Genomic DNA, 26516 nt, shown 5'->3' on the forward strand with positions numbered 1-26516 from the left:
CTCCTCCCTTCCTCTCTCTCCTTCCACCACCACAACCTCAACTCCAGTTAAACCTCTTTTCTGTTCCTTCTAATTCTACTGTCCCTCCCTCTTACACTTCACCACAGACACCCTATGGTACTGGTTTCACAACATAACCCATCACCACCATCACCATTACTGCTCACATCTACTACCATTTCCACCACAAGCACACGCGCGCAATCCTTGACACCACAGGATCTTCTGACGTTGACGCGTCCTATCACCACTGGCACTTCCTGTGTCACCATCGCCTACCATCCCTGCTTTTACCGTCAGCTTCCTTGCCACTGCCACCCTTGCTGACTAGTCCCAATCCCATTACCAACCTTCTCTATGGGTGCCTTCTTTAATTTCCCCCGTCACGCGAACTGTACTCTCCTTATACCCGTCCTCATCCCCGTCCCTGGCCCCGTTCCCGTCCCCGGCCCCGTCCTCGTCCTCATGCAGAAGAATCGTTTTGTGCCACGCTGGTCACCTTTGTCTTCCTCTTCTCGTGGGTTTTTATTCTCAAGTCTTCATCTCATTCCATCTCTCCATTCGTCTTTCTCTGGATATCTGCACGACTGTCTGTCCACCTCGTCTTCCTTCCTTCATACGTTGGTGGAATCGCTGCATTGCTCATAGAATCCCCTTACTTAGTGCCTCACGACCTCTCTCAATCTTCCTGTTTATTTATCTCCAGTCCTCCTCTCGTATCTTTACGTCTTCCCTCTTTTCTTCTGTCCTCCGTCTCTCCCTCCTTCCTTCCACTCTTTTTAAATTCTTAAGAAAATTCTGCATACGTAATAAAAATTGACACCCCAACGAAAGAAAAGAGACTCTTTATACATGGACGAGACTTCGAGGGGGAAAATGATCTCTTGTGGGTTGGAAAAAATCCCTAAGACAGTAATCACAGGTACGTCTCAGGAGACCGGACGGACCTCCCAGGAAGGCCTCTCAGGAGGATATAGGCCTTCTTGGGACTGCGTGGATACAATGAACAACCTCGATATCTTGAAATCTCTTGTCGATTCTACGACCCATACAAATATATTATGCATATGTATTTGCATTTATATGTATGTGTGTATGGAGTAGCCAATGATGCGGCCTGCAGTAGCCCCGACCGGCAAAATTGGAAGGAAATAACACTTAACAGGTCGGTCTGAAGAGGCATAGTAAAAGCGGTGATGGGATTGAAGTCCTGATAACCAATAGAAAAAGAGTAAGTAAGAGTGTATGTATAATGCATTTTGCAACAAAAGGACGGAGAGCTGGGGAGGTGGTAGAGAAAGTATACAAAAAGGGAGGATTGAAACAAGAAATACGGAATCCAAGACAAAACGGGACTTTGTGGATTTGGACATCTACGAAATCCGCCTGATGGACAATGGAACCCTCCGTCTTCCGTCAGTCATAACAAAATGTTTAGAGCATGCCACAGCACCAAAAGAGGGGTTTAGTGGTATTAGGGACGTGGTTGGTGTTGGGTGGAAGTGGTTGGCGTGGTGGTAACAGGCAGAAGCCGTGTAATAGTGGTTAAGGAAAGGAGGCGTGACGGGGGAGAAGGGGAAGGGGAGAAGGAGGGTAGGGGGGGAGGGGATAGGGGGCATGGGAGGAGGGGTTAGGGGGGTTAGGAAGGGGGCTTAGGCTGGAGGCAGAACCGTGACAAGGCGAGCATATTTAAGGTTCTTGTAGCGCCTTGTCCCCGACATTCCTTCCTGGTACCCTTGTCAGCGAGCACGTGCAGCAATTGTAACCAACCCCCTTGGACCGGTGATCTGTCTGCGCACGCGCGTGCGCGCACGGACACACGCTTGTGGACGCACACAGGAGTAACACACTAACACAGTACATATATATATAACACCTTTTCTCGCCCTGAGGACAGTTGTGTGTACGCGCACACGGAAGATGGTGAAGGAAGACCCAGAGGAACTTTCTCCAACCAGTGACAAACTTTATATTTTTTATTCAAGCTAAAACAGCGTTCTGTGAGGAACTGCCCCCCGCTCGTCTGATTGTCCCTGTAGACCCAAACCTTCAGCAGTGGCATACTTTGCAGCTTTGATTTTGTTTTAGCGCCAGACCTTTACTTGTGGGACAAACGTCGAATACCGGACTTAAAGTTCGTGTGGAAGCTGCGTCCGTAGTTCGGGTTTCGGCCTGTATGTTGGAGGCGCTGGCCATAATCAAACATGATAAGGTTGCCAGTGTCCTATTGCAGCACTCTGTACAGTGAATATGATAAGCCTGGCGTCATCAGCAACAGGCAGGGATTGAGCCTCGATATTGTCTTGGTCGTACCTGGATCAGGAGACTTAAGAAGGGTCTAACGATTCGTCGAACGGGGTATTTGGTTGTCGGACACGTTGGTTAAACCCCAAATACCCCGTTCACACGTTCACACATCACTTTAAATACGTGTCTGTCGAATCGTGTAGACCCCCTCTTAATGCTGAAAAAATCATGATGAAGTACACGTTTAATGGATCTTGTTCTGAATAGTGCCATATATTTCCTTCATAAATCTCAGCTGAAGGATTGATGAGCCTTTAGATCAGTGTTTCAAGCTTTTTGGACCCCGTACATTGACGTATATTCGGGGCACCACTGAATACGGGATTAGATTGGATATTGTCGCTTTTTCTAAACGGTGATAGAAATATTATGATATACAAATCGTCGCCACATTCGGAGAGACGCAACTAGCCAGGGGAAAGTATTAAAACGAAGATTAACATCTCGATTAAGACGAACTGTGTAATCATGAATTATGAATAACCGAGCCATGACAGCGTGTTGCATTACCCGCTCTGCGACTCCATGGTGGGATTTCTGAACACTCCTGTTTGAGAAACTCCGCGACTTAAAGCGAGTTCGTTTGAACAGAAATGACTTCGGTTACAAACTGTTATTTTTCGAGTCTCCAAATATCAAATAACTTTTGCGTCTTATATTGAGAACCTGAATGGCTAACTAAGAAGTTAAATCTATACGAATATTAGACACATTGATGAATTGTAGACTTAGGGAAGTCTAGAATACTCCAAGCAAAGTCTTATTGCTGTTTTACAAACTCACAACATTTGACGAAGATCTTGAATGTGTGACTAGGACGATCCTTCATTTGAGGGACTGACCAGCAGTCTGGCGAATGGAATCGTCTGGTAACAACAGTTCTGTATACGTCACCGTATGCCTTCGCTTTCACTGGTGATCACAACCGATCATGATGATCGTACTGTACAGACAGGCAGTTACATACAAGTAAACTCACTCAACCCCCCGCCAGGTGGTGTTACTTTATAGTATGCGGCAGTTGATTTTATTCAGCCTCGATGGGTGGAAAACCCTTTCCGATTCCGTGGTCTTGAATCACATGCTAGACTTGTGATCGACAGCTATTACTCTTCCGGACGAGAGCCTTATAGCTCGTATCCCAAGGGAACGGGTTCAAGTCCCAAGTGCCCCAGTAGTCCACAGCATGGACCGAACTCGGGACTTGCTCAGTTAGCAGGCCGAGTCGGTGCCAACCACACAAGTGATGAAGAGTTTGGCGACCGACTTCGGAGTTTTTCAGTATTTTTTTCGAGGCTCGTGGTATTATTAGGTTTTCAGCCGCCTCAGTTGAATATAATCGTATGTAGAAAGGCCAGAACAAAGACACGCAAATACGCCACCGCTGCGACAGATCGGTAATAACACATCACACACACACACACACACACACACACACACACACACACACACACACACACACACACACACACACACACACACACACACACACACACACACATTTTTTCTGCCTGCTACTCAACTCACCATCCCACTTCCCACTTGGGAAACCACTGGTAGGTCAAAGCCCTGTCAGTTGGCCGATGTTGGGTCGCCTCCCCGCCCGGCCAGGTCTTCTGGATCCAAGTCGTCATAGTCCACAGTGGATCCCGGGGATCGAACTCACGACCACGTGAACTCGACACAGTATCCACGGAGCCAATGGCTGATGCCTCAAGATGAATTGTACTCAAGTGAAGGAGGACAGAGACTGGGCGAAGTGGGTTTCGATGGATGAAGACCCCAAAATAGAAATCGTCTGGTGGAACAGAACGTGCGAGCCTGTCACTGGCTGGAAAGGGAATTGCAGAGCCATTTGAAATATCGTGGACAGACAGGCACACAGACACGTGCACAGACAGACACAAGAGGTCACAATCTAAATCTCTCTCTGTCCTCTTTCTCTCTCTCTCTCTCTCTCTCTCTCTCTCTCTCTCTCTCTCTCTCTCTCTCTCTCTCTCTCTCTCTCTCTCTCTCTCTCTCTCTCTCTCTCTCTCTCCACTCCTCTCTCTCCTCTCCTCTCCTCTCTCTCATCTCTTCTCTCTCTCATCTCTTCTCTCTCATCTCTGTACTCTCTCATATCTCTCATGTCTCCTCTCTCTCCTCTTTCTCTCCACTCTCTCCCTCTCTCTCCCTCTCTTCTCTCCACTCTCTCCCTCTCTTCTCTCCACTCTCTCCCTCTCTTCTCTCTCCCTCTCTTCTCTCCACTCTTTCCCTCTCTTCTCTCTCCCTCTCTTCTCTCTCCTCTCTTCTCTCTCCTCTTCCTTTTCTCTCCTCTCTCTCCTTCTCTCTCCCCCCCATGCTCAAGCCGCGTCCAAGGAACTCTGAAGCCTTCACGTTGTTTTGGCAGCGAGTTTCGTCGTAACGTTAAAAGGTGAGTGAAGATTAACAATATTCCAACGTTCTAGATTGGCTAACGAATGGAGTTGACTCGGCAACCATGTAGTAGTGAGCACTGAAACAACCAGTTCTTTTAAGAGAGATAATTTTATGAATGGGGATGACAGGTGGTTAATGGACATGGAACTGCCTAGTGTAGGCCTTATGGTCTTTTGGAGTCTCCTCCATTCTTATGTTCTTGTGTTCTTATTATTATTTTTTTTTAATTTGCTTTCGTAACAGTGTCATTTTTCCGTAATTGGAGACGAATATTCGTATGTACACGATTTTGAGCGAGTACTTCTCCCTTTCCTATTTCTTGTTCGTTTGTATTTATTTGTGTTCTTCTTTGTTATTACGCTTTGTATAGTGCAAAGCACTGTCAAAAATGGACCGGTTATTAGACTAATATACAGTCACGAGCAAAATTTTTTACCTACAAAGTTTTTATGATACAAAATTAAAATTCATTGACCCTTTATTTTTTTTTTATTTTTTTTTTTTTAAGAAAAAAAAATCGAACTGTTAGCCAAATACTAGATAGGGAAACGTATCACGTACTCGACAGAAAATAAATATATAATAAATAAATAGATTAAATAATCATATTGACGTTGTGAGAATTATAGCGTGAGACGTATTTGACTGCCCTCTTGAAGGAAATCCTTGAGGGTGTTCATGGAGGGCGAGGTACAATGGGATACTTAGTGATCTGGATACCTTAACGGTAATCTTTAAGTGGTATTTAGGCTCGTTTCACACCGACTTTTCGCCGTACACCGCCCACGACACGACGTCGTGCTCTCAAATAACTAAGGGTGTCTATAGACGCTTTCACACGTCACGGCTTCGACCACATTTGAAAGAGTCCATAGACTCCCATGGTTGTGAACACGACGTCGTGTCGTGGACGGCGTACGGCGAAAAGTCGATATGTGTGAAAGGAGCCAACTCGTCGAATAATGGCGGTCTGGTGTTGTAGGTTCGAAGGCCCTGTTCACAGGAGCGGTTTGAACCGGGCGGAAACCGCGGCGGTACCGCATAGTCGAGGAAAAACTGTGTGAACTCCTTTGAGTTACATAGTAATTGAACCGCTGCGGTTGCAACCGCTAGTGTGAACAGGACCTTCTAATGGGTATTGAGAAGTCACAGTGGGGGGGGGAACAAGTGTAATGAAAAGGAATGTAGAGATCGAGGTAGACCATATTACCGTGTGAATGGGGTATCACACTAGGGTAGTTTTCCTTCGACAGTCGGAGTAGATTTTGTAATCAGGAACTTTCGGTGAGGAATCCGATAGGCTGGAGGACGATTATATTTTACTTCCAGTATATCAAATGACATTTTGTGTAAACTATTGGGAAAAGAAAATAGTTTGTCACAGTGATTCTAAGACGGAGAAAGTGCTGGAGGAAAGCGGTATCGCCGATTAATCGGAGATTGGAGCAAAGGTAGCTCAGTGTGTTCATTCCTTTAAGATGGTCCATTGGAGTGACGAGGACTTCGACAGAAATGTTAACAACCGCATCGAATGCTGGTAACGCCTAAGCTTTCAGGAGACGAGGAATAGCGGAGATCCTTCAAACTAGGGAGGGGGGACTCTCCTTTGTCCCCCCAGGGGCGCGTGAGTAGGATACGAGGAGAGCGTGAAGTTATTTACTCTAAAATCATTGTTTCACGAAAATAAAACCATTCCAAGAACAAATATTGCCGTTACCAACGTGTGAAGTATAACACTATAAGTCAGCCCAACTCGTTTTCTGTTAAGATATAACAAGAAGAAATATATATAAAGAGAAACTATGTAATTTCATAAAAAAAGGAGGGGCGTGCTGATCTACTGGGGTCCTTCAAACCCAACAAGGGACCCCCCTTCACCCCCCCCCAGGCAGACTTGAAACCCCCTCTTCACGAGATCATGTTGTGGCGTTAGCCAGAACGAATTTGTGTGTTATCGAAGTCGACACTGTTTTACGACCTCTTGAGTTCAGTTTAACACAAGCTGTGTTGAGTATTACATATCGAGTGAAGCGGCCCTCCTGTGGATGTGCTGTGTCTTGCTGCATTGCTTCCGACCCGGGTAGTGGCCAGGGACAGGGATGACCCTTCATCCAAGAGGAGCTAAGACGAGAGGGGAACAAAGGTCGTGGATGGGAATGGGCAAGTGCCTTTGACTTGGCTACCCTCCTTATAAGGGGGAAGAAGCCGTTGGTATATAGATAGAATGTTCAGTATTGCTTCTACCATTGTGGCAATAAAGTCTCACAAAGAACCTAACACTGATAAAGGGGAAAAAGAATCGTCAGGGTTTTCCACGACAACAAGATGAAGTCGAGACTCCTTAAAGATGAGGCAGACCCCAAGACTTCTTGAAGACGGAGACAGACGCCAAGACTTCTTGAAGACAGAGACAGACCCCGAGACTTCTTGAAGACAGAGACAGATCCCGAGACTTCTTGAAGACAGACAGACCCCGAGACTTCTTGAAGACAGAGACAGACGCCGAGACTTCTTGAAGACAGAGACAGACGCCGAGACTTCTTGAAGACAGAGACAGACCCCGAGACTTCTTGAAGACAGAGACAGACCCCGAGACTTCTTGAAAACAGAGACAGACCCCGAGACTTCTTGAAGACAGAGACAGACCCCGAGACTTCTTGAAGACAGAGACAGACCCCGAGACTTCTTGAAGACAGAGACAGACCCCTAGACTTCTTGAAGACAGAGACAGACCCCGAGACTCCTTGAAGACAGAGACAGACCACGAGACTTCTTGAAAACAGAGACGCCAAGACTTCTTGAAGACAGAGACAGACCCCCTCTACGCACCACCTCACCCTCCAGGGTAACCTGGGGCCTGACCGACCTGAAATATCCTCCAAGGACCAGCACCAGACAGATGTAAATGTCACCAAAGACTAGAGAGAACCAGGCGCTCGCTCTCAAGAGGGACTCTTACAGCCTCCTCCTCCTCCTCCTCCTCCTCCTCCACATGTTCTCTGGTGGCGACGACGTCGCCCCCCTCCAATCCTCACCCTCACTCTCGTCTTCTGCCCTCCCGTCCCCAAGCAAAAACAATGAAGTTACCGCTGCACGAAAGACCAACAGAAAACAGAAACAAAGTGTTGACGTCACGGGAATTTTCAAGATGGCGCCTGGACCTACGCGTATATTTCGTGTGTGCGCGCGTTTTCATTTCCATGGTTGTGTGCGTGCGCGCGTCCCCGCGACCGCTCGCAGTGTCTGCTACTTGGCCTGGTATGGTGGTGATGAAGGAAGCAGATGCAAAAGTGTGTGCGCGCGCGCGCGCACGCGCAACATTGCCTTCTCCGCCACCCCATGCCCCATGCAAGTGTCCGCGTGCATTATCCTACGTTAATTTTAATTTTGATCTAATTACTCGCTCGGCGAAGTAATTGGGACTTGTTGGTCAGGGAAATGCCAGGGAGACGGCCCCGCATTAAGGAGATAAGATTAAGAGGGACGAGTGTGAAGCCAGTACATCATGAAATTTGTACACGAGCATGACATTTGCTTAGTTTGGTCGCGATGTTCGTATTAAAAATTTGGCAATTTACGTAGCAGTTGTGGTGCTATTGTGATACAGCGGGGTTTTTTTCTATACTGAGAACGTATATCTCCCATAAGCCAACAACAAAATAGCATTTGGGTCACATAAATAGGTTTCTTTCCACAGTTCATGAATCAAATGAATTACTGGTATAGTGTGTTCAGACATGCCTTAAGTCAGAAAGCTGCCGCCTAGGCCAACTCCGCACGACCTATGGTGTTCTGCTGTTTAGTTCAGTGGTTCTCAGCCTATTTCACTCCATTCTCCCCTTTCGTGAATTCTCAACATTCGTGTGATTCCTCTTCATTTTTCTTCCAAATCCCACACCGCCAAAAAGTGATAATAATTAATGATATTAATAATGATAATAATGGTAATGATAATAATGGTAATGATAATAATGGTATTGATAATAATAATGATAATAATGGTAATGATAATAATGGTATTGATAATAATAATGATAATAAAAAATGATGATAAAATGAAGAGAAACCCTTTGCTTTATTACAAAGTTGACCATAATTCTTATATTTCTTCTGCCAGGACAGAGTGAAGATTTTTTTTCAGATTCCTTACATTATATAGAAATGTATAATTTGTAACAGTATGCCTCCCCCCCCCACACACACACACCTCAGTTTGATTACCAATTGGTTTAGTTTCTCCTCGGTAGGCTTCGTAGTGGGCAAGGGCATGGCACGGTCCCTTGTGTGGCACAGGCGATTGTGTGGCACAGGCACTTGTGTGGCACAGGCACAGAACTTCTGACTTCGGTGGGTTTGCAGACAAGGCACAAACACGTCGAACCAGGCCTGGGGTGAACCTGAACATTCTTTCCATCTATAGGAACAAAACCTTTTTGCATTGGCATAAACTCAAGAGGCTTGCGGTGGATATAGTGGCTCTCTAGGCGATGTGAGGCTATACTTGTTTATTGTTCGTGTACTGCAATGAGGTTTTACCTTGAGGGAGGAGTAGTTTTAGGTATTTCTAGCCGACTACACCCAGTCAATACGTGTTTAGTTCCCTTGATGAGCGTATAGTGTTTGTGAGGTTGAAACACACTTGGTGTTTCTCGTTGTACGTCGTTTCAAGTTCATCAACCGGAGCGTATGATTTGCGTTTGTCCCACTGGGGTACACACGACTTTGATGACTTCTGTGCAGTTACTGGAGGTGTCCTCGGGTAACTATGTGACACCGTAGGTATGACTGAAATCAGTCTCATAGAACGAACACTGGATTGAAACCGTCAATGCTAGTTACCAGTATAATTTGTAAACGTCAACCTCAGTTATATTGAGATGTGGCAAAGTTCCATCGTGTTGACTCCATTCACAAGATGACCTCCACAATAGACAACCCGTTGTGGAGGAGACGCCCACGGAACTCGGAATATTTCTTAACCCTTTAAACTCCGATGACAAGATTCTTGTCATTTGGTCAAATAAAAAAAAAAAAAGTCATAAAACACCAAAATGTTTGATGAAACACCAGAAAAATATGACGTCAGTCCTCGCGCGGTCAAGCCGCATCAGATGATATTCGGATGTACGGGCCGGCGCGAGGCCTACCATATCCGGTTTTTCGTATCTACACCACAAGCGGCTGACATGAGTTGAATGGGTTAAAATTTTGTGAAGAGCACCATGTGTGGTGTCTAGGTTAGAGGCAAAATCAATTTTTCTTCTTTCCATAAGCCCCCAGTGCAATAACCGTACTCGGCCCGGAAGGAGAGTCGTGTTGTAAGGTTCGTTTTACACATATGAGAGCACGACGTCGTGTCGTGGACGGCGCACGGCGAAAAGTCGATACGTGTGAAAGGAGCCTTAGAGGGAATTTATTATTTGTACGTCAGTTAACTTCGCTGGCCTGGTTCACGTTGGAGCCTACGCCAGGAGGCGCTGAGCATCTTTGGCCGAAGTCGTCACCTTTGCCCCTGTGCTCTTTTGGAACTGCTAGGACAGGTGGCAAACAGTCACTACTGTGAATCGGAAAAAGAGTGCGGGATTCAAACCTACAACTAAGGGAAGGGAATGCGAGGCCAAAGGATTACCTTTAGGTTGACTATACAGTATGTAATTTCTTCCTCACCTCCTGTATTTTTGTTGGTCTTCTTCACCCACTCTCTCTCTCTCTCTCTCTCTCTCTCTCTCTCTCTCTCTCTCTCTCTCTCTCTCTCTCTCTCTCTCTCTCTCTCTCTCTCTCTCTTCACTCCTCACATTATCTCTTTTACATCTCCGTTCGTTCTCAATGTCTTCTTTCACCCACCCATCACCCGCTTGGGGGGTGGGGGGTAGAATTATAGTTCGATGTCCAGTAAGGCTAAGGAATTTGGGAGGATGAGCCAGGAGTAGGGGGGGGGGTTACTTTAATCATGGGTGTCTTGTAATTGCCCTTTGGGTTTGGGGGAACAAGGTCGGAATCCCCCCCACACACACACACACACAAATTTCCCGACGAAAAGGTCTCACCTGCCGGGTTCGGACGGAAGCCGTGTTTGTATGCATAAATATGTGTATCTGAGGAAGGAAGAAGAGAAAGACACGGGTCTAGGGCCGAGTTTATTCCTGACCGGATTCGCTTACAAATTCCTCCTCTGAAGAAGCTGTAAGCGAAACCGGTCAGGAATAAACTTCCTCCTTCCTTCTTCCTCCTTCGTCAAACCTGTCACAATGTCTCAACATATGTGTATCTGTTTGTTTATCTTTGGGTAACCGTGTCTCAGGATTGAGTTAATCTCATAATATCTCGTTTTTTTGTTTGTTTTTGTTTTTCCTCTCTCTCTCCGTTCTTATCAAACGGGTTGTTGTCTAAGCTCTCACTGCTCACCACTCCATCCGTAGCAGATTTGCATCTTGGGTTTTGTTTGCATTACCTGAGCTTGTCTAGCGTGAAGATCACGTCGTTTAGAGTATGTCTAGGTTAAGTTGGTTAACTCCCGTTTACGCGAGCTTTGTGGGAGGTGTTTAGGTGGAAGGGACAAGGGGAGCGGGGGAGTTGAATGAGGGTTAGGGGGTTAAGAGGGAAAAGTGGGGCTCTCCAGGTCTAGAGTACACTGAAATGTTAAGCCCTCAGCGCGGGACTGGGATCCATGTGTAATCCTTTTTTGTGTGAATGCAGTTGTCCGCGGGCGGGTGAGGGTGAGAGGGGGAGGTGGGGGATAAATTCGTGTGTGTGTGTGTGTGTGTGTGTATTTACCTAGTTGTATTTTACGGGAAGAGAGCTATGCTCGTAATGACCCGTAGTGTGTGTGTGTGTGTGTGTGTTTTACGGGAAGAGAGCTATGCTCGTAGTGACCCGTAGTGTGTGTTTGTGTTTGTGTGGGGGGCTAAGAGAAAAGAGTGACCGGGAAATAGAACGAGGAACGAGGATACAGGTAGGGTAGATAGGGGCAAGATATGGAGAAGGAAATTGATGTGGTGCTGGTAGGGAAACGGGGGGGGGGAGGTCAAGGAACGAGGCGGGTGAGTGGGTATAGGGTAAGGCAGCGCAAAAGAACTGTCCCTTGCTAAACAGACATTGGGAGCCAAATCTCCTATTTTATCTGATTGAAGAAAAAGCTGGTGCTTTGATCGTTTTAATAATGATAGGGACCTGTTAATAAAAGGCACCTCCATGACAAAATGTATATCACCAAATTGAAGTGATTGAGAATGGTGATGCACATTTGTTACGTCCAGGGGTGGGGAGGGGGGGCGGCACGTGACTGGGGGTGGGTGGGGGGGCGTCATGGCGGATTGTAACAGCCGCGGGCGCCATTGACTTTGACGCCAATGCGCAGAGAAAATGGTGGCCGCTCATTATATCAGACTCGGTTGCCACCTGAAGTTCAGACGCTCATTTTGGCTGATGTGCTCTGAATTATTTCGATGTTTTCTTTTTCCTTTGGTGATGTAGGGACCATAGGACTACGTCATAATGTGGGAGTGGATTATTTTTATTAGTGATTGATTAACTTATTATTATTATTATTATAATTATTATTATAATCATCATCATTCCTGTAGTCCACATTTTTGTCACTTTTAGTTTGTTTTATTTCCCACGGAGTAAATGATTGCATCTTTGTTCTTTTAGCTTTGGTTGAGTTGTAAAATTTTGATACATACATTTGTACAAATTTGCAGTCTTCATCTTGTTTCTGTGGGCGTAATATATAGGAAGAAAGCAAACATTTATTTTGCATTTACTTTATTTTAATATTATCTTAATTGTTATTATTTTTTATGTATTATTGTCGCTTCCGTTTCGTGATTCGCACGATTGGATGAGCGTTCGAACGGCAATCCTATCACACAGGGCAAAGGTGACACCTTGGCTCGCGATTGGCCGCTGCTGATAACCTAAGGGGAGTGCAGGATTCGAACCCAAGTGATGGTAATACAGGCTGAAGTGCTGTAGCTCCGACCGATAGCAAACATTCGAAATGGAATGGAAATATTCAAGAACCGGTTTACCAACAGTGGTTAAAAAATTGAATAGATTTAGTAACCCTTACAAGGCCGATATTGTTATCGCGTGTCACCACTGCCAGTGTCCCCTTGCTCACATTCACACACACACACACACACACACACACACACACACACAATGGAAAAACAAGAGGACACGAAAAGAAACTCAAAAAGGATAATTACAGACGAGATCTGAAAATGAATAGCTTCCCACACAGAGTGATAGATACCTGGAACAAATTAGACAAAGAGACAGTGTGTGCAAACACTATTCAAGATTTTTATAAAAAACTTGATGCTGAAAGATACAAATACGGGTCACTACGAGCATAGCTCCCTTCCCGTATAATACAACTAGGTAAATACACACACACACACACACACACTCAGGTCACTTAAGGAATTCCTTGTTCAGGGTCATAACGAAATATCTCATGGTGGAACTTGCTTTCTTCCCACCCCCCACATAGCTGAATAAAATCACCTGGCGGCAAAAATAGCTAGTTTGAAGTCCATTCCTCAAAGGCTGAGGGATAGACGTTGGCTGAAGAAATCTCGAGATGGTGTAAAATGATAAAGTTTAGTGTAGTGGGCCACATGATCTTAAAATAGTACCTCCATCTTTCCTTTGGCGTGCTTGTATTCATATGTTTCCGCAGTACTATTCTTTTCATATTTTATACTTTCATTCCACTGTACCCACATGGTGACGCTCTTGTCATATAAAAAATAATGTTCGTTATGATTTGGTCGCAGTCCTCCGCTTGTATCAACCTCCTACGCCCGTTCGGGTCGTAGACACTTTGTACTCTTCAGCTATCCCGCGTCCCTGCCCTCATCAACCCTCTCACTCCATGGCTCACACCCTTCCCCTCCGTTTTCCGACCCCAGAGTATTCCGTGTCCGTCTCTCTTCCTATCCTTTTTATTTCTCGTTGGCAACTCTAAGCCAGTTTCCCCTTCCCACTTCTCCCCTCCCCCTTGCCGTCCCACTGCGGTCGCCAACCCTCTATTCCCCTCGTTTCAGGTGACGACACGCCCCCAGAATTAGTGGACCTCGTTCAGTCATGGCTTTCTTCAAATTCCCGTCTTCTCCCTTCCCACACTTTGCTTTTTCTCACTCACGCTATCATTTCTCTGTTTTTTTTTTCGGCATTATTTACCTACCCTGCTCCCATCTCCTTCCGATCCCCGCGGATGAAGGCAAGATATGCGTAAAAACCTCAAAGGTTTAATGTATCCCTAACCCTCACCAACCTGACGGTACAAGCAGGTCGGACGCCATGTTAATATTTAGGCTCAGGGTGTTCCTAATCCTCACCGATCTCGTGACGCCGACGCCATATTGGTTGCTTTGCGTTCTTGCCAGATTTTTCAGATATGTTTTCCCTTCACACACACTTTTTCCTTGTGTTTTATCTTTAGATTTTTGAGGATCTTTTGCTGTTGTTAATTTTGTAGTCAGTGTTTATTATATGCTATCTTTGGGTTGTTGTTTGTTGTTTATATAATTCAAATTTATTGATTTCTTTAGCGCGCGCGTTTTGGCTCGGCGGCCGGAGGAGTCGTCTTGTTCTCGCCGGCTCAGCGACGCCGTAATTAATAATTAGGAAAAAGAATATAATATAAAGTGGTTATTTTGTGTATATGGAGAAAGGGATATTTTAAACATTTCCTGCATATTGCAAAAGTAGTATGTAAATATTGTAAGTAGGTAGATAGGTTCCTTCAAACTAGTTTTATATTCCTGTTCCTCTTGTATGAACATGAAATTAGAGAAATTGAAGGGTTTCATCCATGTGACTTTATCAACCGCGGCTTGTTAGTTCGCCATGTTGGACGGATAACTTTCTCCGCATCATTAGTATTTACATTACGTTTAGTTTATCTTAGTGGCCATAGCTAAGTATAGCTAACAATTGTTTCATCGTGATTGAGAATAGTGAGGCAACAAGATGCTAGTAAAACCAGATTATTGGATGTATAAAAAGGAAGTACCATACATAGGCACCCACCAACAAGGCATTGGAGAAGGTTCACGTAGACATTTTGTTCTGTACATAAGCCATTCCGGCTGAAGTAGTGGCTTTAGTTAACAAAAAATGAAAACGAGAGGCGCTTGGATGAGGAATTGGAACTTCTGGGATACCGCATAAGGTAGTAATGTCCAATTTATAGAAAAATAGGATCGGGAGGACTGTCAAGATGGTGGTGCTCTCACCACTGTAGGATGTAGGACACATCACCTACCTATGCTTTCAATCTTGCCATGACCAAAGGCCACAGAGTGATAGCCTGGCAACAAACTGGATAATTAGTAAAAGCATAAACAGGCGAGATAGTTCGTAGCAGGAAATTACATATCCTAGCCTGACCCAACCTTATACACAACTTATCTCTAGGTTTTATAAAACAGTAAAGTTAGTAGAGCATAAAAACTTGAATATTAGTAAATGTAATATAATGTACTTGAATATCGTAATGTCACATAATCTAAAACAACTTGGCCAAATGTAGCCGAATGTAACCTAACCTAATCTAAACTAACTTCACCTGAATTGTGTGTCAAGTGAGACATTAGATTCTATAGAATTTATAAATACATGTATCAGTACAACCTACATCTCTGGACACATACATAGCTGAACAGTTAATTTGATGTTGATAAATCTCTCTCCAAACAGTAAACATAAAATAATAGTGAATAAATTACACAATTTCATAACATTTCAAACAGGTTTTTAAGTTACCAGTAAAATATAGAATGTGTAACCCAGGTTCCCTCTAATATAACTTGAATATAAGTCCATTTTCGGAGATGATTTTGAATAACTGTTAAATAATGTTCATTTTTGACAAACCACGTCGCCCTAGAAACTAGATGCCAAGATGATATGAAATGGGCACTGCAGTCTGGTGTACTTAGCTAGCTCCCAGCCTTCCCTCTTCACAGCTGCAATCCATTTCAGTAGTATTAGCAAATCTATAATGTTTATGTGTCATATGTGTACTGATTGGTATTATTCATGACTGTCTCTGATCCCCTTAACCCCTACGTATGTTGTCTGTAACTTAGTGTAGAAAATGTCTATTGAGGACCACAATGGAAATAAGCTTTCATGTTTTTTTTTGTGTTATCCTCGGCATTTGTGATTGTTATTTCAAACTGTGTTCGTTTCATTATCTGCACTTAATGTATATTGATTCAATGCCAAATAGAATAATAATAATAATGATTATTATTATTATTATTATTATTATCTCTCCCTTCTCTGTCTCAGGGAAGAAACGATAAAATGAGAGATGTAGAAATTAATGCATGTTAATGCAGCCAACAGCCACACACATCCCCATTTTCTAATAAGCTCGAACTCAGTCTCTAACTATCCCTGTGTTTGTAACTCGCGCCAAACGTCCAATATGGCCGACCCCCACAGTGGTCACGTGACCTGTGACGTCACATGAAACCCCACAATAAGGTAATGCAGGAGGAAAGTTAACGAGTAGAAGGTCAGTAATTAAGACAGGTTGGTGGGTAATTAGAGGAAGTGCACATTTAATGAGGGGAAACCGTTGAGAGGCGATGGGCAATTAGGGCTGGATGCCTAAGCCCTAATGACGTATATGTAGGTAATACAACTTGACCGGGTAATGAGGTTGGTAATTAACCCGTGATTAGTTTGGTTACTGACCCTCTCGGGAAGGAAGGAGTTTAGTGCGTGCTAGTTTAATCTAGGTAAATTTAGGCCTTGCAGAAGAAATAAAATCTTCTAGAGCTATGAAAAAAATGTGTATAAAACCAAAATCAATTGAACCTGTATTTTATTAATTTATTAGTATTATAGTATTGTTTTATTATTAGTTTTATTGTTATTAATATAAGTAGTAGTATTGCTGTTTTATTGTATTATTATTATTATTATAGGGTTAGATCGTCGCTACTTAGGCGAAGGTCGAGGTGATGACAGTTCGAACCCTGCCACCGGCGAGTTGAATTATTATTATTATTATTGTTATTATTATTATTATTATTATTATTATTATTATTATTATTGGCTGAGAAAGCATTGCATTGAGGAGTTGCATCATTCAACTAATGTCAAGGATGATTGAACATATTCCATTCTTTGAACCCACAGTGATGGAATAAATGCAGTTCACTTCACTGGGAGATCAGTTAATACTGCGTGAGGCAAAAGAAAACCCAAAGAACGAAATTCCATCCGTAAATGGCTTAAATCCTACGTCCCTTTACTATATTCAGCGATTAACGAAATTCATGTACACACGCGCGCGCTCACACACACACACACACACACACACACACACACACACACACACACACACACACACACACACACACACACACACACACACACACACACACACACACACACACACACACACACACTCGCTCACACACACCAAGGTTAGGTAGACCTTCGTGGTAATGTGATCAGTGTAGCTTTTCCAGTTAAGCTACTCGAAGGGGGAGGTGGTGGAGAGAGAGAGAGAGAGAGAGAGAGAGAGAGTAAGGGGAAGTGGTTAGGGTTAGCAACCTTCATTCCATTAACGCTATAACCAGACATTTTTATTCAGCTGCCGAACGTAGTGATTGAAGAATAGACAATTTGTTTTAGTATGATAAACCCAAAATTGATTACATAAATATTTGAAAATGTTTTCACACTAAGAACGAGAAACATGGGCCTTGCAGCGTGTTAGTACACATGTGGTGTACTTTATGTACAACTTGAAGTTTAACTCCGACTGGCAACCCCCTCAAATAGTGAACTGGGTGTGGAAAAAAGTCTATTTCTGAAGGGAGTCGATCTGGGATGAAGGTTTCGGAAGAATCGACGTCACAAAATTAATAAAGCTGAAAGGGGAAGATTGGTTGAGGCTGGAAGGGGTGATGGTAAATCGTGTGTTTTGTATTATTCTTGGAGTCACCGTGTGTGTGTGTGTGTTTGTGTGTGAGAGAGAGAGATTAAGGGAAACAACCCATGATATTGCCATATACAATATCCAACATACCAATAACATTTACAGATGCAGCAATTCTCTCTCTCTCTCTCTCTCTCTCTCTCTCTCTCTCTCTCTCTCTCTCTCACACACACACACACACACACACACACACACACACACACACACGCACAACCTTTGAGAAAAAAAAACCCGAATTAAGCCAGGGGGATAGGCCGGTCCTGCAGGGGACCATGCAAGCTGAACTACGCGGTATTTCACGCTACTCCTACGGCGTTTTGAAGTTGAACATGAAATTTCGTAATTAAATGTTGTTTTACTGCTTCTTCGCCTTCTACCAGGATTGTGTGACAGGGAGAGAGGTGGCCCCTCATGTAAGATGTGTTAAAATGGAGCAACGAATGGATTTTTTTTTTTTTTTATGGGAACGTTGTATGCATTGGCTCAGCCGCTCCCTTTAAAGGGTAAAGGCCTTTTAGTATATGTATGTAATTATGATTTAGTATATTTCTGGAGGAATCTAGTAAAAATGGTACAAAAAAATTAAAACGGCAAAGAAAACGGGAAACTACTCTCCAGCTTGCGTTTCTAACCGCATCAGAATGTGGGACCCCAACTCAAATTAGTAAAAAATTATATGACGTTGAAAGGTTGTGAAAAAGGAAGAGCAGGAAGACTTAACAACCTTAACCAGGAACCCCCCCCCTTTTTATTTTATTTATTTATTTATTTATTTATTTATTTATTTTTTTTTTTTTTTTGCAGATGCACTTCCCTTGTTTATTTACACCCAGATATGATCTACATTTCCTTCCCCCCTTTTCTGTATGTTGGTGTGTGCCAGGTTACCTTCTTGAGGAAGATGTACTTTACAGATTTTATGTAGAATGTCGGACATTGTTTTTCTTGCTGTATTACCTGAAGATAAAATAGTATTTGAATATTTAACCAATGTAATTAAAAAAAAATCTAGTCAATCGGGGAATATTTATAGTTGACGCTAGACAACTTATTCAACCATAGATAAGACTATCTTATTCTTAGAAAATTTTGATACATCAAGGTTCGAGTGATAGTATAAAACATAGGGCCGCGAGGTAGCCCGGTGGATACCGTGTCGAACTAACGAGCAAGTGATCGTGAGATCGATCCCTGGGACCTGGTCCGTGCTTCTTGCGCTGTTTCCCTACAGTCTTGGCCAGGCGGGGAGGCGAACCACACATCGGCCTAAAAAACTCTGCGGCTTGTTGCAACTGACAGGGCGAGTCTACCAGGGGTGTTTCACTTGCCACTTCGTGGGGTGTGAGATGGTGAGTTTTGATGAGTATAGGTCACATTGAAGGGAGTGTTGATCATGTCAGTCGTGATGTACAATCGACGTCAAAAAGCACTTAACTAATGTACAAATTAATCTGCAGCAAACTGTGTATTTATACAATAAATTGACCAGGTGCAAGGACATGCAGCGGACTCGAGGAGTACGTTCAAGTACTCCAAAACAAGAGCAAAATCTCCGTGGAGTCTCCTGTTCTCCAATTCTTAAAAAAAAAATGTCGAAAGGACAAGCCAGGTGGACTTTTTTAACGAAGACAGTATGAAGGGGAAGAGAAAGGGAAGGGTCACAGTGTCGATCGCGTCTTCAAATATGCATCTACTAAGTCGAATTCGATTGTATTCCCAGAAATCAAGAGGTGTCGGACTTGTACAGACATCCGATGACTATTCTACACGGGTAGCGTCCTGGGTGATCCTCGTGTGTATTCACTTGGTCTTTGGATCACGTGTTGGACTCGTGATCGACAGCTATTTCCCTCCTGGAAGAGAGCTCAGAGCTCGTAGGTCCGATCTATGGGTAATGCTATGACCTTACACACACACACACACCCAACTCCCCGCCCACGAGAGTCAGAGTAACGACCCGAAGCGCAGCTGTACCGAAATAATTTCGGCCCTGGGCAGGATTCGAACCAAGCACTACGCGCACCACCATGCTCGTAGTTCATCGCTCTACCAAGCGCGCCACCGAGTGTGTGTGTGTGCGTGTGTGTGTGTGTGTGAGAGAGAGAGAGAGAGAGAGAGAGCACAGAGTGGAGGGAATGTGTAGATGGTCCTACAGAGACCGGTCTTAACCACTGGGAACCCCGAAGGAAGTACGGAGAAGAAATCAAGAAGGATTGCAGCGAAAGGAATATGGGAAAGAGAATGGGATTCCTAGTCAAGGAAAACATAGATGGTGAAACTGATGCGAGAGAGAGAGAGAGAGGGGGGGGTAGGAAAGGAGTAATGAGGAGAGTACGGAGGAGTTCGGAGCCATGGGGGGGAGAGTAGAACGGAGAAAGGATTTTATACAAACGGCGGGGGAGAGTGAGGGCGTGAGGGCGTAAGGGAGCCGTGAGGGAGCCGTGAGGTAGATCGCCGGGAAGAGATACCTGCCCTTGCCAAGTCTGACAAAGAGAAATAATGGTGAAGTGGAGGCATGAAGAGGGAGGGGGAGAATGGGAGATAGAGGTAAACACGGAGGAGGAGATAAGAGAGGAAGGATGAAAGGACGGAGACGGGGGGGGTGGTGTGGCCTGCAAAGCGGGGGCCATTCAGCAAGGCCCTCGCTGTGTTTGCTCGGCGGAATGGGCCTGCACGGCCTGCGCACAGGCAGATGAGGCTGGGGACCTCCTGCATAGCCTGGAACAGGGTGACTGGAATCGTGACCTGCACAGAGGGAGGCGAAGGGTGTGTGTTGACCTGCACATTGGCCAGGGGGAAAAGTAAAGGACTGCATAGTTGGGGCAGGTCTTCCTGACCTGCACAGTTGGGGCAGGTCTCCCTGACCTGCACAAGGCAAAGAGGAGTGTTTGGGTTATAAACAATTACACATAAAATCGGAAGAAAAAAAAAATCGGGAACAAACATTTGGATCAGTTTTTGTTTGTAATAAGTAGAGCTTGTATAAGATTACTCCCGTTTCACTGCGATCCCTCTGTTAAATAAAATTGACCGGCGACAAATGGAATGTCACGGCATTATTAAAAAATCATAAAATGAACAGAAAACCATAAGTGATACGTCGCGCGCGCGCACACACACACACACACACACACACACACACACACACACACACACACACACACACACACACACGACTGTTACTACGGCGGTCTGGGTTCGAATCCTACCCAGGGCTGAAATAATTTCAGTATCGCTGCGCTTCGAGTAGTTACTCCAACTCGTGGGCTGGGAGTTGGGGGTGCGTGTACGTGTAAGGTCACAGCATTACCCATAGATCGGTCATACGAGCTCTGAACTCACTTCCGTGAGGGAAATAGCTGTCGATCACGAGTCCAACACGTGATCCAAAGACCAAGGTGAATCACACACACACACACGCGCGCACACACACACACACACACACACACACACACACACACACACACACACACACACACACACACACACACACACACACACCGCGTCTCTTGGTTCCATCAGCCAAATTTACCTTGAATGACAGCCTTCGTAAACAAATTTAAAACCGAAGTTTCTCCATGGAAGAGGAGACGGGGCACCACGAATGTAGATCCTCTGTTACATGTTAGGGTGAGCGCGCGCACGGTACTAGGCCTCTTTGCACCGCTGTACTTGGTGGTCTTCTATAAAGTTTCCCGATTGTGGCTCCGTTGGATCTCAGGATCGGTACTTGAAAGAATAATGGACATTTGTTTGTGAATTTTATTCCATTGTGTGTGTTTGTGTGCAATTCCACGCGTGTGTTTACATTTTCCTAAATACACGTTTACATAAACGACTTCGCGATGTAGAGAGAGAGGAAGAGAGAGACATAGACAGAGAGACAGAGAAAGAGAAAGAAAGAGAAATAGAAAGGGAGAGGGTGAGAGAGAGAGAGAGAGTGACAGAAAGAGAGAGAGAGAACGTTTGACAGCGGAACACATTGGTTGAAGCAGGAATCTTCGTGGAGGCCTCGTCGCCAGGACGCAGGCAAACCCCTTCCACAAGCTGTTCAGCTATTGTGAGCTTGAGTGAGCGTGTACAAACACACACACACACACACACACACACACACACACACACACACACACACACACACACACACACACACACACACACACACACACACCTACACCTACACCTACACCTACACACACACGTACGTTTTAGTGTGCGTTAAGCGTTTAATACACAGACACAGAAAGAGAGAAAGTGAGAGAGAGGGGGAGAGAGAGAAAGAGAGAGAGAGAGAGAGAGAGAGAGAGAGAGAGAGAAATGGAAAACGGATTGGCCAACTAGTGCGTATGGTGGGACTAAAGGCGTTATCTCACTAGGCTATTTTTCCTCAGACTGTTGGATCAGATTTGCAGCCAGCAGCTTTGGAGGAAGGACTCCGATATGCTGGAGGAAAATATTTTTCCTCCAGCATATCAAATGACGTTCTATGTATTTTTTGTTGTTGAGAAAACAAAATTGTTTGCCGTAGTGATTGTACGGCGGGAAAAAGTGATGGAGGGCGGTATCGCCGACTAATTGGAGGTTGGTGGAAAATAGCCCAATCTGATGATCCCGTAATCAGGGACGAATCTCAACTGATTAAAGTCATCTGGCTGTACCTCTCTCCTCCCTCCTACCTCCTCCCATCTGGCTCGTTTCGCGCGTATCGACTTTTCGCCGTGCGCCGTCCACGACACGACGTCGTACTCTCAAATAACAGTGGATGTCTGTGAACGCTTTCACACGTTACGACCACCATCATGTGAAAGCGTCCTTAGACACTCATGGTTATTTGAGAGTGCGACGTCGTGTCGAGGACGGCGCACGGCGAAAAGTTTGTACACGTGAAACGAGCATTAATCTCCTTTCTCGTAGTCTCCCTCTTCCACGCTACCCCGTCCGCCCCCACATATTCACGGTCATGCCCCTATTTCCTCCCCCGCTCCCTCTCCCCCTCCCCCGCTCCCCCCCCTCCCCCCTCCCCCTCCCCCTCCCTCCCTCCCCCACTCCCCCTCCCTCCCCCACTCCCCCTCCCTCCCCTCCCTGGTCTTTCTCCTCCCCTTCTCCCTTCCCTTCTCCCTCCCCTTCTCCTTCCTCTTCTCCCTCACCCTATATACTAGTAGCAGCAACCCCCCTTCCATTACAGTATTGGTTCGTCCAGATTCCAAAAATCATCGTCTGCAGGTTGAACCTTGCAACGACGCTGAACGAAAAAATTTGCAGTGAAAGTAGAAGTAATCAGTATTATGGGGATTTGCTGCAGGATTAGACATGTGCACAATATGTAATTATACATGTAATTTTGTGTGTCTATGATTATGTATATTGTTCTGTAACTATGTGTACTTGTGGTATAAGGGTTGCGTTGTCTTTGGTTCCAATATGACAAAATTTGGGGGAAATTTTATTTTGTATCTTGGGCAAGTTGCTATAGTATGGAACATACGACCAGATTTGATGTGCGTGTGCGCATGTACCGTTTACGTACGTGTGTATACATGTACACATTGATATTTATGTACGCGTATGCTTCAGAGTGTGTCAGAACTGTGGTACATCATACATGTTGTATATATGCATAATAGCACAACGTCATTAGTAATTTTGTAGATGACGTTTGCCGTGTGTGTAATTTTACCGCGACATACTGAAAATATAAAGTGACGAGTTTGAGCCAGTTGTATAAACAGAGTATCTTTATTGTTGCATAAATGGGATATTCATTTGTGTAAATAGAACATCTTTATTGTTGCAGGACCCTGAAGAATGGCGGAAGAATCTCGGTAAGTACACTTATTATGTACATTTGTGAGTCGTGTGTACTCCTCGGGTACGAGGAACTGATGTGTAAATCTCTCTCTCTCTCTCTCTCTCTCTCTCTCTCTCTCTCTCTCTCTCTCTCTCTCTCTCTCTCTCTCTCTCTCTCACACACACACACACACACACACACACACACACACACACACACACACACACACACACACAGACACACGATAAAGGGAAGAGCAGCAGTTTTTTCAATGACATTTTTTACTCCGGGAAAGTGACATTTACTCGGTATTTCAAACATAGGAAGCAACGACACAAACCATTAACACAGCAAAAGTGTGTGATCTTAATTTATATACACGTGTGTGTGTGTGTGTGTGTTTATGTTCATTATACTAAGGAGCCTATTCCTAATTTATTTTTCACTGGATAACGAGTGTTAAGTTACGGTAACGATTTTGTCACTACCATCATCAGCATCATCATCATCATTATGGGCCCCGATAGTAGCGTGTCGTCTCGTTTGTCACCTCGTGGATGACTGGGCACGGGTTACATTAACCGTTAACACTCGATACCCTGTGGGATTTCTCCCAGGTCACCATAGGGTGGTACAAACACGGCCATCATCCTTTTTTATCTACGTGCGGGTCACATTTAACATTGGTCGACATTAAGGGACCTAAACCTTGATTTATTGGTTAGCAAGGTTGTTTCCTGGCATAGTATATCGATAGCCATATATGGAGATGGTATGGGCCAATATAAAGAATGACAACAGGAATGTTGCAAAAAGGAAGGGTTTAAGTAAAGAAGTTGCAGAATCGGGGGGAGAAATGGAGATATGCTCGCTGGCCGAACGGGTTAGAGCGTCGCTACATGTGACGGCGGTTCGAGTCCTGTCTCTGTAAGGGGCAACGTCCAAGCCTCCTGATAGAGGGAGTTCACGACATTAAACCTAATCATCATGTATATATGGGTTGAAGATGGAAGCTTAGGATTAGCTTAGTGTAGTTAGTGAGCACTGAAACTATTGGGTGTTAAAGAAGGTTGCTCCATCGCTCATCAGGAGTTCGCGCTACCTGCCCAATTCAACTTCCTCTCTTTTACCGCCTCCACAATATCTTTCACTCGAGTCTGCTCTCTCACTCAACTTGCTCTCTTTCGGTCTCAGCGTTATTCCCATCATCGATCTCTCCATTTTCCTCAGTTATGTCCTTAGTTCTGTCTCCATCACTTTCGTCGGTTTCCAACTCTCACATCCATAGGTTATTGTTGACAGAAAGCATTGGTTGTAAACTTAGTTTCAAACATAAAGGTAGTGAGCCTCTCATGATTATATTATAGCAAACAGTTTCCAACCAATTGTAATACGTATTTTTATTTATCATGATATTGGGTCACTTTCGCCAACTGGCCTAAATAATTATACTCTTCAACTTCTTGAATATCCTAACCATCTATTATAATCTATTTACTTTGAACTTTCGTCTGGAACGTTGCATTGGTTTTACTCTTATTCATTTTTAAACCTGCTGTGAGGCTTTCCTTGTTCAGATCACTCACCACATCTTGAAGTCTTCGGCTCTTTCAATAACCATAATGTCATCATAAATCGTAGGACGTTAGATATTTGCCATTAATCTTCAAACCTTTTCCTTCCCAAATCAACCTTCTGAAAATGTCTTCCAAGCAAGCTGTAAATAATTTGGGTGAAATTGTATCGCCTTGCCGTGCTACTTTCTCGATCTTGATTTTTTTTTGTATCTTTATGTAGTCGAATTACAGCCGTACCTTTCGCATATATCTTTTCTAGAACCCTTACGATCCGTTTGTTTGCACCCTGCTTGCGAAGTGAGTTTTACTATTAATATTTATTCTACATTGTCAAAGGCCTTCTTGTAATCCACAAAAACTAAACAAAAAAGGTATATTGTGTTCTGTCGTTTTCTTGATTAGTTGGTTCATCGCCTGCAAATGGTCTAGAGTCGAATATGTATATATGCATATATATGCATATTTATGTATATATATGCATATGTATATATATGCATATGTATATATATCCATATGTATATATATGCATATGTATATATATGCATATGTATATATATGCAAATATGTATATATATGCATATGTATATATATGCATATGTATATATATGCATATGTATATATATGCATAGGTATATACATGCATATGTATATATATATATATATATATATATATGTATATATATATGTATATATATGCATAGGTATATATATATGCATAGGTATATATATGCATAGGTATATATATGCATAGGTATATACATATATATATATGCATATGTATATATATATGCATATATATGCATATGTATGTATATATATGTATATATGTATGTATATATATGTATATGTATATATATGTATATATATATATGTATATATATGTATATATGTATATATATATGCATATATGTATATATATGCATATGTATATATATGCATATATGTATATATATATGTATATATGTATATATATGCATATATGTATATATATATATGTATATATATATGCATATATGTATATATATATGCATATGTATATATATATACATATGTATGCATATGTATATATATGCATATGTATATATATGCATATGTATATATATATATATACATATGTATGCATATGTATACATATGCTTATGTATATATACATATGCATATGTATATATATAATATATATATATATATATATACATGTATATGTATATGTATGCATATGTATATATATGCATATATGCATATATGTATATATATGCATATGTATGTGTATGTATAAATATATGTATATGCATATGTATGTATAGATGTATATGCATATGTATGTATAGATACATGTATATGCATATGTATATATACATGTATATGCATATGTATGTATAGATACATGTATATGCATATGTATGTATAAATACATGTATATGCATATGTATAAATACATGTATATGCATATGTA

The 26516-nt window shown here is 43.4% G+C and overlaps 1 long non-coding RNA gene across 1 annotated transcript in view; it reads left to right on the top strand.

The window, feature by feature from the left end:
* The first annotated feature begins 4589 nt into the window (after positions 1 to 4589).
* LOC143025205 (uncharacterized) overlaps positions 4590 to 26516 on the top strand; it is a 64006-nt gene continuing 42079 nt past the window's right edge. Inside the window, exons 1-2 of the long non-coding RNA XR_012966367.1 lie at positions 4590 to 4720; positions 23493 to 23520. This is a non-coding gene — a long non-coding RNA (uncharacterized LOC143025205). The remainder of the gene's footprint in view (positions 4721 to 23492; positions 23521 to 26516) is intronic.

This window comes from Oratosquilla oratoria, chromosome 5 (genome assembly GCF_046742065.1).
Source record: "Oratosquilla oratoria isolate Oo_2021 chromosome 5, ASM4674206v1, whole genome shotgun sequence".
In the NCBI taxonomy this organism is placed as follows: Eukaryota; Metazoa; Arthropoda; class Malacostraca; order Stomatopoda; family Squillidae; genus Oratosquilla; species Oratosquilla oratoria.